The sequence below is a fragment of the Passer domesticus genome, unplaced genomic scaffold (assembly GCF_036417665.1).
Source record: "Passer domesticus isolate bPasDom1 unplaced genomic scaffold, bPasDom1.hap1 HAP1_SCAFFOLD_85, whole genome shotgun sequence".
Lineage (NCBI taxonomy): Eukaryota > Metazoa > Chordata > Aves > Passeriformes > Passeridae > Passer > Passer domesticus.
The window spans coordinates 222,757-240,951 of NW_026990182.1; the positions used below are offsets into that span (position 1 = coordinate 222,757).

The 18,195-nt window shown below is 50.3% G+C and overlaps 2 long non-coding RNA genes across 3 annotated transcripts; both read left to right on the top strand.

Moving 5' to 3' along the window:
- Positions 1 to 5,024: 5,024 nt before the first annotated feature.
- Positions 5,025 to 9,623, top strand: LOC135293201 (uncharacterized). 2 transcript variants are annotated; one of them, XR_010355310.1, is made up of 6 exons: positions 5,025 to 5,039; positions 5,296 to 5,483; positions 6,871 to 6,991; positions 8,023 to 8,635; positions 8,992 to 9,109; positions 9,330 to 9,623. It is a non-coding gene; the product is annotated as an uncharacterized LOC135293201 (long non-coding RNA). The 2 variants fall into 2 exon arrangements; XR_010355309.1 differs by lacking the exon at positions 5,025 to 5,039 and having other exon boundaries at positions 5,281 to 5,483.
- Positions 9,624 to 10,502: 879 nt separating this feature from the next.
- On the top strand, positions 10,503 to 15,976 carry LOC135293199 (uncharacterized). The gene is made up of 3 exons (XR_010355308.1): positions 10,503 to 10,771; positions 10,891 to 15,194; positions 15,411 to 15,976. It is a non-coding gene; the product is annotated as an uncharacterized LOC135293199 (long non-coding RNA).
- Positions 15,977 to 18,195: the final 2,219 nt, after the last annotated feature.

The following is an 18,195-nucleotide window of genomic DNA, read 5'->3' on the forward strand; positions in this document are numbered from 1 at the left end:
AGAATACACAAATGCAGTAACACCAGGAGATGGTCTGTATGACCCTCAGGCAATGGCTGAGAAAAAGACCAAGTCTATATTTTATATTTTCTGTTTATTATAGTATCTATATTAAATTATATAGTATGTAGTCCACAGATGACAAATTACATATATAATAAATTCATATGTGTTGTGTGATACATTTTGATATATTTTGATAAATGTTTTTATTTTGTATAGATCTGATATATTCCTCCAGCCAGGGAGAGTGAAGATGTACAGCAGTCCAAAACCTTCTGCCCACACAGCAGTCAGCCCTGCCTGTGTGCATGCACACCCACCCACTGTCCTTGCTCTCCTCAGCACCTCGGGGCTGCTGTTTGCACAGAATTGGGATGAATTTAACTCAACAGAGCCACAAGTGGGGTGTCCAGCTTGTCATGAACACTCATGTGGCAAGGAACAACGGAGCTCTCAAATCACATCATCACAGGTCCTTTCATTCCTGCTGGGCACTGATGAACTCCTAAAAGCACAAAGACATAGAGAAGAGGTGGAAAAAATTGGCATCATGCTACTGCTGGTATCCTCATGGAGGAAAATCTGCTGGGTTTCTTAAGGTCAAAGCTTTCCAAAAACTAGGAAAACTGCTCAGCACCACGAGCCCAATTGTGAGAGGTTTCCTTGACTTGGCAAAGCTGGGACATTAACAGTGGACTCTGTCCTTGGCTCAAATCACCTGCCCTCACCTGCAGACAAAAGCACCACCACCAGCAGAAGCTACATCAGTCAATTTTCTCAAAAAGCTCTGTTAAATACGGGAGACAAAAGGAAAACATATCAGACACTGTGGATTAATGACAGGACTCTGCGAAACAGTTTCAAAGCAAAGGGCAGCAGCTTCTCTCTGGGACACTCCTTGTGCTCCAGGGCAGCCGGGCTGTCCCAGCTGCCCAGGACCCGGCGCTGCGCAGGCTCTGCAGAGCTGCACAGCGGGGAGGCAGCTTCGGGCACCTCAGCCCCTGGCCAGGAGTGGCTTCTTGCTCTGGACGGCTCCCTGGGGGCAAATGTAGGCTGCTGGCCTTCTGCTCTTGGCCCTAGCCTGGCCTTGCAGGGCTAATCCTCTTCCCTGTCTCAAATGTGTTAAAGACAGACTTGTTTGTTTCCAGCTCTGCACAGCAATGATTTGCACCACAAAATACTGAAGGACTGAAGCCTGAACTTCAGACCCTGCCTGAAGCCTCAACAACAGGACCTGAGCCAAAGCTGCCCTCTAGGTGACCCTTCCAACCAAATGTGCTGTGCATCTGCTCTTAATCAACTATTGCTATCAAAATGATCAATGCCTCCATTCACTGGGGAAACACGTCTGCACCTTTCTGCTTTAGGAAAATGGACAAGACCACAGCTGGCCCTGGCTCCTCCTTGAGCCCTGGGCAGGCTCAGGGAGAAAACCAAGAGGAGAATGAAATCAGCTGTCCCCCAGCAGAAGCTCTGTCACGTTGCCTGTCCAGCACTGTCAAAGCCGGGCTGCTCTCACAGTGCACTCGGAAGCCTCGTGGCCGCCAAAGGTGGAGGCTCCGCAGGATTTCCCAGTTCCCGGCCGTGGCTCTCCAGGGCTTGGCTGGGACAGCTTCCCCCAGCTGATGTCCCACTCTGGATGAAGGGGAAAGTATTGGGGCATCTGCTGATGTATCTTTCTGAACCACTAGAGGCAACCTTTTGTAATAATGCTGGGGTGCATTGCTTGGCTTCTCCTTTTCTGACTCTTTCTTGCACTTTTGCATTGCAGTAAATGACACTATTCCTCCAGCTGGTGTGTCTGCATCTCCGACCCTCCCCTCCATCAAAACAAACACACAGCCACTTTAGCACCAGACCTGCCTCTCTGCCAGCCAATCTCTTGGAAAACACCCCTGATGGCCATCTCTGCAAATGAAATTCCCACTTGGCAACTTCCTTTTCTGCAGGCAGCTGAGAAAAGGAGCCGCTCCCAGTTCTGGACACCTCTGGAAACCAGCTGCTTTCAGCAGTCACAGCCCTGAAATGTCAACCTCCTTCCTTAACCTGCCACTGGGAGCTCCCACCAAGAGGCCTTTTGTCCAAGGATGCCCACAGAAGAGCTTGAGGAGGGATCAGTTTGGAACACAACTCCTCCAGAATTTAAACCTGCCTTTATCTAATGAGCACACACCGACCTGTCCCAAAGGGAAAGCAGGCAGGAAAGAGAAGCTGCTCTCCCACAACAGCAAACTCTCTGCTTTCTTCTATTCCAGCTGGAGAGTGGAAAACATGGGCTACACCTCAGTGTGGGAAGGAACCTGGGAATTGGCCTGATCTGGGAGCCTAGCAGTGGGAATTTTCCTAAAGACATGGAGAAGATTCTCTGGAAGCAAAAGATTATGGCAATATTTCTGCAGGGAAAACAAAAACAAAAACAAACAAACAAAAACCCTAAAAAAAAAACTAAAAAAAAAAACCTGAAGCATTTGAAGAAGTTCCCAGACTGAAATTTGTTCCCCAACATGACAGCCCAAATGTCTCTGTGGCGTGTCAGGAAGCTCAGGAATGAACCTGCAGGGCTTGGATAAACACCATTGGTGTGTGTTCCCCAGAGCACAAGCAGCTCCCCAACAAGACTTCAAGGCTGAGGGACAAAGCTTCCCCCTTCAGCTCTCCACAGCAGCTCTAGGGAGTCTCTCTCCATTGCAAGGTCTCCTTTGTCAGTCTACAGTGACAAGAGCTGGCTGCAGGAGGCATTTGCATTGGAACTCTCCCCAGATGGGGGGAAGAAGAGGGGATTCCTGAGGAAAGAAAAGTGCAACACCATCTGGGAAGACACCAGCGTGAGTTCCCCACAACTCTAGGCCATTAACTGATGCCCAAAAAGTAGGTAATAAAACAATGCTCCATAGTGTGGGGCCCACAGGGCAGGTATTGGTTTGTTCATCACCACCAGTGAGGGGGATAGCTCCACCACAAACTCACTCGCCAATTCTTCACACAGTACTAGTTTTATACTTTTTTTTTTTTTTTTACTTCATGGGCACATTAACTTTTCCTAACCTCACATTGTAGCATATTTTCTAATTACATGATTAAAAAGCCCTTGTGGCACACTTGCAGTTTCTGCACGAGGTCATCACTCTCCTGCTGGTCGTTTTGGATGAAGGCTCAGAAAGCTTCCTCGGGCTTGAACTTCTCACCTCTCATTTCTGCAGAGTCTACAAGATTGTCTGCTCAAACACCAAGTGGTTACCATTTGCAGTTAGCTTGTTCTGCTAAATTTGCTGGTTTCTGGAAAGCGCTTCATTCCCATCCCCTGTTACAAAGTAAATGCTTCTTTCAGCACAGCTACAGCTTTTAGCATAGCTCAGGCATTTCCTTATTGCCTCAGCACGAAAAAGAATCAAAGTAGGAGGGGGAAAACCAGGGACGGTGATGGGGCAACATTGTCTTATTGCCCAGGCATTACAATTCCTTGGGTAAAGCAACATCCATCCATAGGCCAGCACTTTAGCTTGGATGACAATGCTGACAAAATTGCTGCCCCTTCCTGCTGCTGTAGCTGACTCCAAATCACGAGAAATGTGCCAACTCTGCCAAAGACAGGCAGACCTGATGAGATAAAAAGAGCCAGTCTGCTGAAAAGGAGACCAAATGAATGTTTTCTAATGCCCCCTTTTCATCCTTTCCCCAGCCAAGACAGAGCAATGTCCTTCCTCTCTGTCACCGATGGTGACCCAGGCATGGGATGCAGCGTAGGGACAGATCCCGCAGCTGCTCTCAGTGCCCTGCCCTGCCCTTCCCTGCCCGCCTTGCCCGCCGAGTCCTGCCGTGCCGTGCCGTGCCGTGCCGTGCGGAGCCCGGCCAGCGCCGGGAGCCGCCCCGCCCGCGCTGTGCCCGCAGCCCCGGCTCTGCCGCGCTCGTCCCCGCCAAGTCCGGCCCGCGCCGGGGCCGCGCCGGGCGCCAGCGCAGCGCCCCCCTCAGGCCGCGCGCCGCCGGCGCAGCCGCGGCCGTTGCGCCGCGGGCGTTGCGGCCACAGGCGGCGATCGGAGCCATGGCGGAGCTGCCGCTGCCCGCCGGGCTCAGCGCCAGCGCCTTCCCCGCCAAGCTGTGGCGCCTGCTGAACAGCCCCCGCGTCCGCTCCGTGCGCTGGGACAGCCGGGCCCGGGGGCTGCTCGTCGACCGCTGCGTCTTCGAGCGGGAGCTGCTCGGCCCAGGCCCCGCCCGCGGGGGCGGTGGCGCTGGGGCGGGGCCGGTGCCGCGCCCCTTCAGGGCCACGCAGTTCCGCAGCTTCGTCCGGCAGCTCTACCGCTACGGCTTCCGCAGGGTGCCGGGCTGGCTGGGCGCGGCTGCGCCGGGCGATGCCGGGGGCTGGCTGCACTACAGCAGCCCCTGCTTCCGCCGCGACTGCCCCGACCTCCTGCAGCGCCTCAGGCGGCGGAGCGCGGCCGACAGGCGGCGGCCGGCGGCGGGCCGGGAGGGCCGCAGGCGCCCGCCCCGTGGCTCCCGGCAGCTCCCCGGGGCGCGGCCGCTGCCGGACGGGCGGCACGGGCGCGGCCGCTTCCAGCCGCTGCCCCGGGAGCGGCCGCCGCTGCCGCCCGGGCGCCCGCCCAGCGGCTTCCTGCTGCTGCAGCGGGAGCGGACGCTGCCGGACGGGCGGGAGCTGCGCAGCCCCCGGCCCGGCCGCCTCCAGCAGCGCCCCGGGGAGCGGCCGCTGCTCGCCCGGCGCCCGCCCTGCGGCTTCCACCTGCTGCACCGGGAGCGGCCGCTGCCGGCCCGGCGGGAGGGGCCGAGCCGCTTCCAGGAGCTCTACGGGGAGCGGCCGCCGCCCGCCGAGCGGGAGGTGCTCGGGATCCCGCCCTGCCGCTTGCTCGGGCTGCACGGGGAGCGGCCGCTGCCGCTCGGGCAGGAGGGGCCCCCCAGCCGCTTGCAGGAGCTCTACGGGGGGCAGCAGCCTCCGCTCGACCGGGAGGTGCTCCGGCTCCAGCCCTGCAGCTTCCAGCAGCTGCACAGGGAGCAGCAGCCCCAGCCCCCGGCTTTGGACCCACGAGGTAGGAAAACAGTTGTAGCCTTGTTTTTCTAAAATGTAATTAAAAGTGGCTGTTTGAAGTATTTTTCCACAAGGCTCTGTCATTCTCAGCCAGCAATTGTCAAGCCTATTAAGAGGGGGCACTTAAGAGGCCAAAAAATTCTCTGCCTTTTTTTTTCCCTGCTTCCTTCCTGTGATGTTTTATCTATAGCACCCATAGAACTCTGTGTCCCAGAGCCACATTGTGGAGTGTGATCATTCTGTTTGGATTCTTGCAGCCACCCCGGGCACTTCAGTACCCAGTGCTCCACTTGGCCGTGCAGGTTGTACAGCACCAGTGGCCTCCAGGTCATCACAGAGCGCACCTGAGGAAGAGCAATGGCCACCAGCAGATCTGGGCCTTGCAGTAGAGAAAATGATTCGGGAGATCAGGAGGTCCCTGTCTGAAAGATCTCCCTCTGCTCAGGTAACTCCCTTGGATGGGAACCAAAGGGGCTGGGAGCTTTTGATTGTTGTTACATGGCTCAGAAGAAAAAGCTTCTTTAATTGAACTCATTTCAGTATTAATTAATCATTTAATTATTCTTAGTAAAGAAATAATTTTTAAAAGTCTCCCCCCCCCCCTTAGTGAGGATGAGCATTGTGAGCCTGTGTTGGCCAAGTTTGAGTGCTCCTTTTCCTGGGAAGAATCCTTCCTACAGGGGCATTTGTAGCGAGGGCTGAGCTGCAGCTGCTGCTGCTGTGTGAGCCCTGCCGGGCGTGTGGGCGCTCCCAGAGCCGTGTGTGGGGCTGGGCTGGAGCTGCAGCTCTCTGTCCTTGTGCAGATTATTATACGTATTGGCCAAAGAATGTCTCTCTTTCTATTCATGTGCTGACCCAGTGCCTGCAGTACATTCATGATCGAGGCAGGGCAGACTCAAGGAGGGGAGTGGGATTTTTTGGATTTCCCAATATCATATTCTCAAGTAGCTTGTCTTTTTTCTTTTGTAAACTCACACATAGCAGCTTTCAGAAGCATTTTATTCCATAACAAAAGGAAACATTGCAGGCTCGCAACCATCTTTAGAATCTTTAGGATTCTGATGGAATCAGAATCGCAGAAGAGATGAATATTTTGGAACTGGTCCTAGTGAGAATATCTTTCTGCCCAAAGGTAATTTGCAGGTGCTTCATTGTGGACATTGACTTCCTCAGTGGAATAGGAACACTGCTTGGTTGTTTGGCTTTTCCTGTCTTTTGGGTTGTTTTTTTCCTGCCCTCCTGATTTACACATTTTTGCCACTGGTCATGAATGTGATCCTGGAAGTAGCCTAGGTGCATAAATGCTTGCCTGGATCATACACATGGGGCAGCAGCAGAGGGCTCCGAAAAGCACCACAGTGTGATGGGTTGTCTGAGCGGCTGGGTGGGGCTGATGAGACTCCCAGGCAGAAATGTGTGCCTTGCGTGTGGGTTTGCAGCACAGGGCAGGGCTGGGAGCGAGCTCTGCCCTTGCTGACAGCCGTGCTGGCAGCAAGGAGAGCCCCTGGCTTTCTGCTGGCTGGTTTCTCACAGCTCCTGAGATAAGCCAGGGTCAGAGTGTGAGGGCACCTCCCCCACATCCCCTCACTTGGTGTCTTCTGGTTTTCTGTGTTCATGTTTTGTCCCAAAGATCATTTTGTAAGAGCTTCAGTTTCACCTTGGTCACCCACATTCTGAGTTTAAAAGGCTTGTCATGTGAACCGTGTGGGCAGTGTTCCCCCTGTGCTCCATGTCCTTTGGGAGTGGAGAAGGAGAGTTATTGTATCCCTGATGTGATTCCAGCAAAATAGTGAATGATCTTTGGGTTCCTTTCTTTCTGTGCTTCTGCTCAGGACAATATTGGTGTTGCCCCTGAATCTTCAGGAGGGGAGGCTGTGGACAGAGCTGCAGCAGAGGAGACTTCATCTGGCACCGAGAGCTGCAGGAACAGTTCCCCAGAGCCCGAGGAGCCTGGTAAGGACAGAGCCCACTTTGGTTCAGAGAGGTCTAAGGTGGCTGCTCTGAGCAGGGCTGGTGCTGCCTGGTGCCTTTAGTTCAAATCCTGCACCGGCACAACTTCCCTGAGTTCCATGCCCTCCATGCTTCTCCAGAGGCTGTGACACTGAGTCCTCTGCTGTGTCAGAGAGCAGGGAATAAACCTGACCTGGTAGGAGTTGCATCACCAAGCTGGGTGTCCCAATTTTGTGCTGATGTCCATAGATAAATTTGCTGCAGGATGACAGGGGAGGCCAGGCTGAGTGACTCTTGAAGGAACAGGGGACAAAAAGAGGAGTAAAAACTCAGGGTGGAAGTCCAAATCACTGCCTAAAAGTAGTACCAGTCTGCTGGTATCAGTCCTGACCCACAAGCAAAGCAAGGAGCAGAGCATCAGAAGCCAACCGATTGAAAAATCACAGTAAATCCAGTAAAAAAAGGAGAAGCTTGAATGAGCCCTGATTAGCGAGACCTGAGAGGACAGAGGGAGCACTTTGGATCCGTTCCTTAGCCAAGCTGGTGCAGCCTGCAGGCCTCGTGGGGAGCTCTGTCCCTCCCAGCTCTTCCTGCCAGAGCTGAGGTCGAGTTGGAGCAGCTGCTGCTCACTGCAGAGGGCACTTTGTAGATGCCAGGTAATGGATCTGGTTCATGACTCAGCTGCCAGCAGCCCTGAGCTTCAGCCATTTCAGTGGGGACTGAGGTCTCTCTGTCAGCACAGAGAAAGATAAGGCTGGGCTTCTTTGTGGCAGCTGGGGCTGTCTGTGTTTCAAGCTCTCGTGGGTGCCCTTTGCACTGTGAGGGCTGAGACTTTATTGAGATACTTCAGTGTTTGGAAACACACTTTTGAACACTTGGAATGATCCCTGTTCTTTGAAGAGCAGGCTTCAACTTGCCAAGTGAGAGTCTGCCTTTCAGGCCATCTCTGACAGTCCCTGGTAGAAGGATAATTGCTGCCCTAGGGAAAGGTGCACAGAGGCCAATACTGACTCAGTGTTCCCTTTGCTTCCCAGATGCCATCTGACCAACATCTCCAGGAGGGCTGCTCTGCATGGCGGGAAGAGATAGAGGAGAGCCTGTGACAATTGGGCAGGTAGAATTCCTCTGTTTGTAGATATATTTATAGATTTCTATGGTTCTATTTATCAGTGCTTGTAGTTCCATTTATACATTAGAGTGTTCTGTTTATAAGTGCATATATTTATAGAGCTGTATAGTTAAATGTAGATATATATAGAGTTTCAGAAGAGATATAATTATATTTCTATATATGTAATGGCATATATAGATTTTCAGAGTTAAATTTATATATTTGTAGAGTGAAATATATATGTATGAAGCTATATTTATAAATGTGCACAGTTATATAGTAAGAGGAATATGAGATTTTAGGTGAATAGATTGATGTTGGTGTAGGCCTAGGCTGCATTTTTACTTCTTTCCCCCTCGGCTGCTTTTCTCACTTCTTGCTTTTCCCCCTGTGCCCCCTGTGTCCCCTCTCCCTGGGCTGGGTCCGAGCTGGCGGCCGGGCCGGGCGCAGCAGCAGTTCCAGCCCCGGCTGTCCCTGGAGCGCTGGGAGCTGCCGGTGGCCCCAGGCAGTGTCCCCTGAGGAGCTGCTGAAGGACGGTGAGACTGAGGGGGCTGAGAGGGCTGAGGGGGCGGTGGCGCTGAAGGGACGGTGACCCTGAGCTGCTGCAGGGGCTGAGGGCTGTGGGGCAGCCCAGGGCCATGGTGGCACTGAGGTGACAGGCAAGTGGCACAGGCTGAGGGGGTGGCGGGTCTAAGGGGATGGGATGGGTCAGAAGGGACTGAGGGGGGTGAGAGGACTGTGAGGGGCTGAAGAAGCTGAAGGGGGCTGGGGGTTTGCTGAGAGCATGGCGGGGCTGAGGGGATGGAGGGGCCAGCAGGGAGCACAGAGGGCTCTGGGACTGCAGCTCTGCCAGGCCTTGGAACCAGTTCCAGAACTTCCACTTTTGCCACAGCTGTAATGAAGAACTTGAGGAGAGCCGGAGACTGCCAGGAGCCAGCAGGGAGAAGCTGAGTGCCAGCAGCAGGAGCAGTGAGCGGGGTCCTGCTGCTGCCAGCCTGGAGAGAGCCCGGGTGAGGCCCCAGGGCCGGGGAGGCAGGGTGGGGCTGAGGCTGGCGTGGGTGCTCACCACAGCCCGGCCCGCTCGGCTGCTTTCTCTTTCTGACCCTCCTGGGGAGGCTCTGACACTTCCTCTTCCCTGATGGAAGTGCAACTGCTGCCAAGGGAAACGTCCCCATAGTGACTCAGTGTTCCCTTTGCTTCCCACATGTCCCATCTGCTGTCTGTGTCCAGGAGATCTGCCAAACTTCATCTGCAGGATCAGAAGAACTGGTGTCCTTTGGCCACCCCCAGTTCCCACTGAAGATGGGACTAACTGCAGAGCAGAGGGGACCAGCTGGAGCTCCAGGCCCAGCTCTTGCTGCTCACAGCTGAGCCTGTGGCAAGCTCCAGGAGCTCCTGCCATCTCCCTCCCTGTTGGCAGCTCCCTCCCTCCAGCCCACAGGCCCTGCTCATCCACTTTTTTCCCTACCAGCTCACCCCTTCGCTTTGCCTTCCCTTATTAAATAGTTTGTCTTTTTCATTTGACTCGTGGATCTGTCCCTGGAGCTGAAGCAGCACAAATCCTGAGCCCGGGGACATGCAGGGCCCTGCTGCCGTTCTCTTCCATGCCGTTGTCTGTGCACGGGCAGAGAGGAACAAGGGCAGCTCAGGCTGCAAAGGTCCCTGTCCTGCTGCTCCAGTTGCACAGCACCGTGGAGTTGAAGGTCATTCTGAGCACGCTGAAGGGAACAAGGACCCTGGGTTTTAGAAGAGCCAGCTTGAGTATGCTCTTCCATGGCAAACATCCACCGAGGGCAGAGGAGCTTGCCATGCTGGAAGTTCTCCCCAAGAGCTTCCTGAAAGCACAGCAATGCTCCATGCATACACAGGGACAGGAAGAGGGCAGAACCAGAGACCATGGTGGCCTGACAGTGAGCTCTGGGTGTGCCTCAAAGCAAATAAAGCAGCAGCAGCAGCAGCAGCAGTGCAGTGGCTGTGACTCAGAGGCGCGAGCGTCCCAGTGGCCGCAGCGCTGTCAGGCAGTGCCTGCAGGCTGGGTGCGCTTCTGGCAGCTCTGCTCTCCCCACAAGTGAGGAATCGCAGCCCCTGCCTCAGGCCCAGTCAGAAAGCCAACCAAGTGAGACCAGAGGCAGGGGACCCTTCCCAGCTGTCTTGGGCATGGCTGCAAAACCGCCGCTGCGTCTTCCTGTGCCCGTGTTTGGGGTGTGCTGAGCCCAGAGCCGGCCAGCTTGTGCTCTGCTGTGCCAGGAGCGTTCTGGGCGGGCAGGAGAAGTGCTGCGTGCACAGCGCAGCGTCCTGCAAGGGGCTGACCAGAGCCTCCTGCGGGAACAGGGCTCCGCTCCCTGGCTGGGAACAGCCTGGTTTTGCTGCCGTGAGCGCAGGCAGGAGTTCAGGCACGTGCAGAGGCAGCGGGCAGCTCGTGTTTGTAGGGGCCCGGGGCTGCGCGCCCAAAGCGACACGTGGGCGTGGGGAAGGAAGTGACACAGAGCTGGGGGTAGGAAGATGAGTTCGAGCTGGAGTGCCTGTGCTGCAAGAAGAAGGAATTCAGCCTTGCCAGGGTTTCTGACGTGTGTGTTGGTGTTCCCTGGGAAATGCAGACATTTGGGGAAGTGCCTTTGGAGGAAAAAAGCTTGATTGTCAAGGCAACTGCTTCCCCAGGAGCCCCCAGTGAGGTAGGTGCAATTACAATCTGCACCCCAGCTCATGCTCAGTACTTACTACAAACTTAAATAACAATAAAGTCAAACACAACAGATGACTGGTCTTCCTACCTTCTGCTTCCCAAACACAGCCAAGGGTGGCAGCAGCTACAGCTCCATTCTCCTGAGCTCACAGCGCAGCGCAGCTGTTCCAGCCACACCAGCACGGGACTGGCCGCAGGTTGTACAGCCCGTGCCTGGGCCAGGATCAGAGCGCGTTTCCTGTCAGGTAAGGGGAGCCCCGCACTCTTCCACAGGAGAATGAATGTGAAGAATGCCAGAGAAAATTGAAGTCTATTCAGCCTGGTGAAGATGAAATCTGCTTCTGTCCTTGTATAGAGCTGTGGGTTTGTTTACGTGGCTTTTCCTTCCCTTTTCTGCCTGGCTTTCTCACCTGCAGTTTTCAGTAGAAAAGTGAAGCCATAGGTGGAATAAATAGACTCCACAACGTGATGTAGTTATGAAGTGGGTCTGTATTGTCAGCACCCGGCACAATCGAGATAGCTCTCCTGGAAACTTGTGCCTTGAGCCCTGGTCTGAGCCCCATCTTTTACTCACAAAGGTGCTCCATATAGATGACATTGCTCAACCTTTTCATGCATATTCAACCCCTGGCTCCGCCTGTCCTCGCCTGGCATGATAATTAGATCCACGCCCTTCTGAGCATGCCTTGTTCATGGTGGGGGTCACATGGGAGTCTTTGGTGGTCTCTGAGGCCGAAGATTGTGGTCATCCTTATGGCTGAACTTTTCAACTTTTCTCCTTTGTACATGTGCTTTGGTCCCTTGGTGCTTATCTGAGTATGTCTGTCGGTCTTGATGAGCTTGGAGACAGAGGAGGCCCTTTATCTGGGTTTCTGCATCCTTGGTCTTCTCCCAGTATTGTTCTTTATGAAAGAAGCTTCTGAAATTTGCATTTTTCTATTCTTTTTGTACTATGACACATGTTTCTTAAGTAAAAGGTTAAAATTCAACACATAATTCTGCAAGCTAAAATTTAAATGCTTAATTCATATTGCTAACTCAAGGGAGCTCCAAAAATCTCTCTTTGAAAAGCAACAAACTTTTAAGAGGTTAAACCTCAAGATAACTGTGATCTTCAATCAATGCCTCCTTCCACTTTCTTAAAATCTCTTTGTCCTGGGCACTCACTATGGCCTTTTTCCTGGAAGCTCTCTGGCTGTCTTGAATGCTTATGGAGTAAAAGGTAATCCCTGACCTATTTTCGACTCTGCCCAGACAGAGACTGCTGGAAGGGAGGCAGGACTGGTACTGGGGACCTGGCAGCTTCTCCAGGAAGAAAAATTATTGAAATAATGGTAATGTGGACAAGGCATGCAAGTCCAGGTGGTGAGCTCAAATATGCAAGAACTTGCAGTTTCCCCTCAGCACTTGACAGCTAAGGGGTATGGTCTCTTCTTATTTCTGTCTCTTAATCCTCAATCCTCGCCACACTCCTTCAACATCTTTTGCATTGTCATCTTCCCTGTTTTCTCCCTCCTTTCTTTCTGTGACTTTCTGTACACGACAGACAATCTGTCACACACTGTCAGCTTGCTCAGTCACCCGAGCAGTGATAATGATGGTGTAGAAATTGTAGGTGCACAGGAGGCAAAGGTGTCATGCTTCTGTGTGCCCTCTGCAGGCAAACCTGCTTCCCAAAGCTTCAGTCACGCTTGGAACAAAGGCTTGTCCCCACTGCTTTGTTGTGGTTTATGCATTGATGGAGCAACACTTCTGTCTCAGCCGGCTTAAGCCACTGCAAAGCTGGAATTGTTGCTTTAGCAGCAGATGTGCTGGCAGGGTTCTTACAGCTCCATAGTAAGAACTCTGCAGTTCTTCTAGAACAGGTTTCTGATTTTTGTGCAATAAAAACAGTGCCTTCACCTGCTGCAGTGCAAGTCATGCACTCATGTAGATGTGTTTTCAGACACAGGTATTTCTATATATGCCTAGTGAGTGGCCTCGTGGGGAGCAGGGACAAATGAGGAAGGAAAGTGGGCTCACAAAACATGCTTCTGCTTCAACAAAAAGCCCAGTCTTCCCTTCACAGAGAAGGATATAAACTTTTTCTTAAAGGGAATAAACAAGTCTCTCTATGTCCTGATCTTTTACTAGTTTGAAATTGTTCAGAAAGGTTGTAATTTTTTTTTTTTCCTCGTGGTGGTGGGGGGTGGGGTCTGCATTTCAAGCCTGTTCTCCCAGCAGTCAGGGACCTGCACAGCTGCTGTGGGTGGGGCAGGTGCTCAGGTAATTACCAACAGCTGCTTGGTAATTACTGACAGCCAGGTGAGAAATTGGCTTGTGCCTGGTTGAGGGCTTGAGGACTGTGGTGAGAGGAGGAATAGGGAGTGGAGTGGAAAATACCATTTATACAAGCAGGTATAGGTGGATGTCTGGGGTGTAGGTGGGAGTTAACAGGTTTAGGTACTGCATTTACGAAAAATTGAACATTTAACTCTGAGATAGGACTATTTAGTTGCTACTCTAAATGCTGCATTTACTAACATGGAATGTAGTTTCTTTGTGTTTTGCTCAGAGAGTGTCTCAAAAACATTGAAGTCTAATTATAGTCATCATAAACACAAGTTAATATCTTACTTTTTGTTGCAAACAGAAGCTGAAAGGGCCAATGGATCTTGCATTCAGTAATGTACACATTTTAAAAGAAGTGGCTCTCTCCTGTTCCTGTGGCTAGCTGGTCTCTTCAGGTTACACAAACATTTCTGGGAGCATTTCCTTGCTGTTCAAATATCTCTATCCCCTTGGAATCTGATGCAAATATTATATGTTTCTAAAATTATCTCTAGGCCCTTTCATTTTCTAATTTGCACCTGTCACCTAGGGGAAAACCCAATCTGAGAAGGTTTTATTTTTTGTAGCCTCTCAAATTGCAGCCCATTGTATTTAGCTGCAAAATCCTAAATCATGCTATCAGGATACCTGAAATGGACACTGGTAGAGAGTAAAAAAACAATGCCTGATACAGATGCTATCAACTATTTTTAGTTCCTGACAATCCAGTATTGCCCTTACCCAAGGACTGTTCTTGTTTTTTTCTCTTTTTCTCAGCTGTCAGTTCTGTGAGGGCTGAGAAACAAAAATCCCAAGTAAGGGTATCCAGAGTAGATGGACATGATGAGAATTCGGGGCCAATTTAACCATACACTGATCTGTAGGATTGCCCTCCTCCGTGGAAGATTGTAGTGGTGTGATTGCAATCATTTCTGCTGGTCAGTGTTTTTAGTGTTAACACAGCTCCCCAGGGAGCCAGCCAGGTTTTATGACTCTCTTTGGAACTGAAAGAAAAAGAGAAGAAAAAGTGTCTGTGGTGTTTGCCTGCAGCAGTTCCACATGCTATTGGTGGCATGTAACAACTAGATTCCACACCTAGGAACTGCTTGTGCTGCAGTCTGAAGTGTGCTACCTGTGAGAGCTGCTTCTGGAGAAAGGTAATTTCTCTTACTGCTGTGTTAATTCTTCCTACAGAATGAGAACAACCCAACAACTTCCTAGTTGCTTCCAGACGTTTACATAAGGATTTGTATTTGTACCCCTGTCCTTGGATGTTAGAATTCTGTAGTCAAGCTACCCAAAAGCTCCAAGAGCTGTATCCAAGCAAGGGTGTGTTTGGGTGGTGGTCTGGGACAGAGAGTATTCTCCTCTGTAGTTAAAACTGGCCAAGTTTAAGCTTTTTAATTGACAGGCATTTTTAACCGGAAAAATAACAGTTTTTGGAAATACAGAGTTTTGAAATCCCCATATTACATAATCTAAACATAGAGCATATTTTACAAGCTCACTTTGGGAACTGCTTGCAATTCAATGCTGCCTCTTGAGGTCTCTCAAGTTGTGGGTGTCCTAAAGAAGAAGAGAAATAGGAATTTACAAGAGAGGAAACAGAACTCCAGAACTTTTCACTACACCAGTCCTGTACTGAAGTGGCTGTTGTGAAAAATACAGCCAGCCCCATGAAACTTAGCAGTGTGAAGAAACTGCTGCACAGCAACAGCTGAACTTCAGTGTGTCTGAGCCAGTGCTGCTGGCTCAAATGCTGCCAGCATTATCTCTGCACCCTGGGACACTTCCCGGTTCCTGTGCCTTGACACTGCTTTCCCATGGGGCTGGGGAAGGAGTTTGGCTCTATGAACTGCCTGGTGCTGTGAAACAGGTTCATTTTTGTCAGATGAGGTGATGGTGTGCACGTGTCCACATGTCTCCCTGCCTTAGTGCCCTTTGTGAGCTTCTTACTTGAGCTGGAATTTGTGGAGTGTTTAAAGCTTGCTGCCTTTTATTTCTTTGGTCCTATTCAGAGAAATGAGTTGTTGAAGTCCTTGAAATGTTCCGTTTTCCTCCTTATGCAAGATAGTGAGGAATGCCTTCTTTTCATCCCTTAGGTAATTCTTTGCTTTATTATTGCATGCATTGAAATAGGATTAGTGTGGGTTACAAGCAGTAAGAGAATATGGAATCAGACAACAATAAGCACAAGAGCAAAAGATAAAAATAGTCTCAGGAATTAACCTAGTAGTTTGATATTTCTATGAATATATAAAACACTTGCAACAATGCTTAAATCTCTTTTTCTTTCTGACAAAAAATGTGTTTTCTAGTATTTTGCATACAGGATTCCCCTGGGATGGAAGAACTTGAAGCATTTCAAGTCTGCAGCTTCAGGAATGAAATAAACTTTTGACTCAAGCTGTCAACCTGAATAAATACCCCACAGCAATTGCAAGTTATAGCTAGTAACAATGGAATAAAAATACAATTGCCCTTTTTGCTCTTAGCATTTTCTCCCTGGTCCTATAAAATTTGGGTTTGTGCCTTCTTCCTTAGTTTGCTTTCCAAACCATTGCATGTCCTCAATAAATCTGGAGAACTGTCTCATGAGTAGATCTGAAGAATCAGTTTTGAATCTAGGAAATTAAAGGAAGAATCACACTTCATAAGCTTGGGCTTCTGGACTGAAAGTTTTAGATCCTTCAAGTAGACATTGCTGAATGTTCAACCTGGTCTGGCAGGCTCCTCTCTCTGAAAGGTGGGCAACTGAAACCTCTGTGTTTGCACAGAAAGGCAAGTTATGGGATAGCTGGAAATTGGCTCTGGCCAGCTGGTGTACCAGGTGTTATCTTTAATAGTTGTTTTCTTATGTTATTAGTAACCAGGCCATTAGGCCAAGCACCTGTATTGTTTGGGGTTTTGGTTGGTTTTTTGGTTTTGGGGTTTTTTTTTTAATTTTTAAAAATTATTTGAGGATGGGTCTGTTTGGTTTTGCTTCTGTTTGCTTGTTTTAGTTTTGGCTAGCTGTGTTGGCAGGTGGCTGTGAGTGCACTGTAGTACCCCCAGCTGCTGCCCAGCTCTGCTCTATTATGTTTCTTTTTCTTAGCCAGGTCTCATAAGCCCTCAAAAGAAATATAATACACCCAAGGACAGCTTATCTATTACTCTGGGGGCATAAAATAAGCAGGATGACTTCTGCTGCAGTGTTAGAAACAAAAAGGTTTAATAAAAGGCATAATAACAAAGAGAAAAACTCGAGCCAGATGCAGAGGTCTGCTCCTGGTAAAAACACCTCACAAAAGCACTTAGCTCTTTTCTTTTCTTCTTTTTCTCCCTGATGGATCAAGCGGGACTTTTTGGCTTCTATCCAATTAGATGTCCTCAAGTATTTGGTGAAGTCCCTGAGGTCCCATGAGGTGGCTTTTCACCTAATCCTTGAGAGAAACTTCTGGCCTTCTTTCCTTTTCTGGGGGACAAAGGCTAGTTTTGCCACTCTGCCATTAGGGTGCACACTCCTACAGACATGGCTCTCTTTTCTTTCTTGGTCTCTTACCCCTCTGGCACTCAAAGCCATACTTGCTATTGTAGTCATTAGGTACATGGTCCTGCCAGGATGGTTGACTAATTCAGGAACAAACAGCCTTGCTGCCATACCAGGGACACTGCTCTGGAAATGGGCAGAAAGAGAAAACATTTAATGTTTTTCACTTTAGAAATGTTCCATTGCAGCTTTATTTGCAGCAGAGTTACATTTACTGGACTGTCCAATAGAATTCCATGTGTCCAGAGCTAACTTTAATCACATAATTTAGGAGTGTCCAGCTGTAAATCTCACAGCCATGGGATCAAAAGTCCTTTCCACTTCTGGTTAAGTGGCTCTCCTTTCTGGGTCTGGATGCACACCCAGTCTCCTGACTAGTGAGGACATTCTTGAACATTCAGGCTTATTAGTGAGACCAAAAAAACAAACTTGCACGATGATAAAATCATTTTCTCCTAAGGGTTATGCTTTAGCAGCAGCATTTTGGCTTCCAGCCTTTGGTGGCAGAGAAGGCTCAATAGCCAGGGCTGCCAGAAGGAGGCAGGGCAGGAGCAGTTTGCAAAGCTTCATTAAGAATCCAGGGAAACCGAATCCCCATTTAATCCCCATTTTCTTTCCAGAGAGCCTCCAGAGAGCAGATATTTCAATCCACCACCCTCTCCCAACAACCATAACTTTTTGGAGGTGGTGCTGAGATCTTGTTTTCTGAGTTTGATCCCTAAATGTTGAAATAACTTACAATAACACAGAAGAAGGTCAACGGGCATCAGCTGTTTCTCATGCGTTGCTTGGGGTTCTCTCCCCTGTAAGGGGTCCAAACTTGTCACATCACAGGTTGTTCCCCAGGCAAAAGACCAGGGATTTTCACCATGTGCTTCCTTCTCCAAAAGTTCTATTTCATTCCCCCAAATCCAATTCGCAAAACATTCTCCATTTCCCTTTCTTTGCGATCATTGCTTATTTTCCTGTGTAGTTCAACCACTTCTGTTGCAGAATGAGGTATTACTGCCAGACACTACATCCTGATAAGCAAATTCCTTCTTTATCAGTGAGCAGGGCTTGGGATGAGGAGGGAAGAAGATTGGCTTTGCAGAGCCGAACCTCTCCTCCAGGGAGCAGAGGAAGGTGACATCATCTTCGGGGCATCCTGCCTCTGTATTTTATAGGGGCTGGCAGAGTTTAGGGTGAGGGGCGGGGTTGGACTTTGAGGCACTAAAGCCCTCCCAAGGGCTGTGGGGCTGACCTTGCAGTCAGGGAGGTCTGGCTGTTCCTGGAGTCTGGAAAACACTGCTTCCAGGCCTTCCCCAGCAGTGTTAAATTGCAACTCTAAAGCTCTTTGGCTTTGGAGGAGCGTGTTTCACTGGTTTCTCATGGTTTGGGGGCTGGCTTCATCCTGGCATTCAATTCCTACTCTGGCCTGAGGCTGGCTATTGTTTCAGGCTCAGCAATTTGCAGCTGATGCAGCTCCTTTTCCAGCTGATGGGCACCATACAGCTCTGAGTCAAACCTCCATGCATATGGATACCAGGCATGGTCCTTTACTGGGAGTTTTTAATTTTCTTCTAACAAAGTTC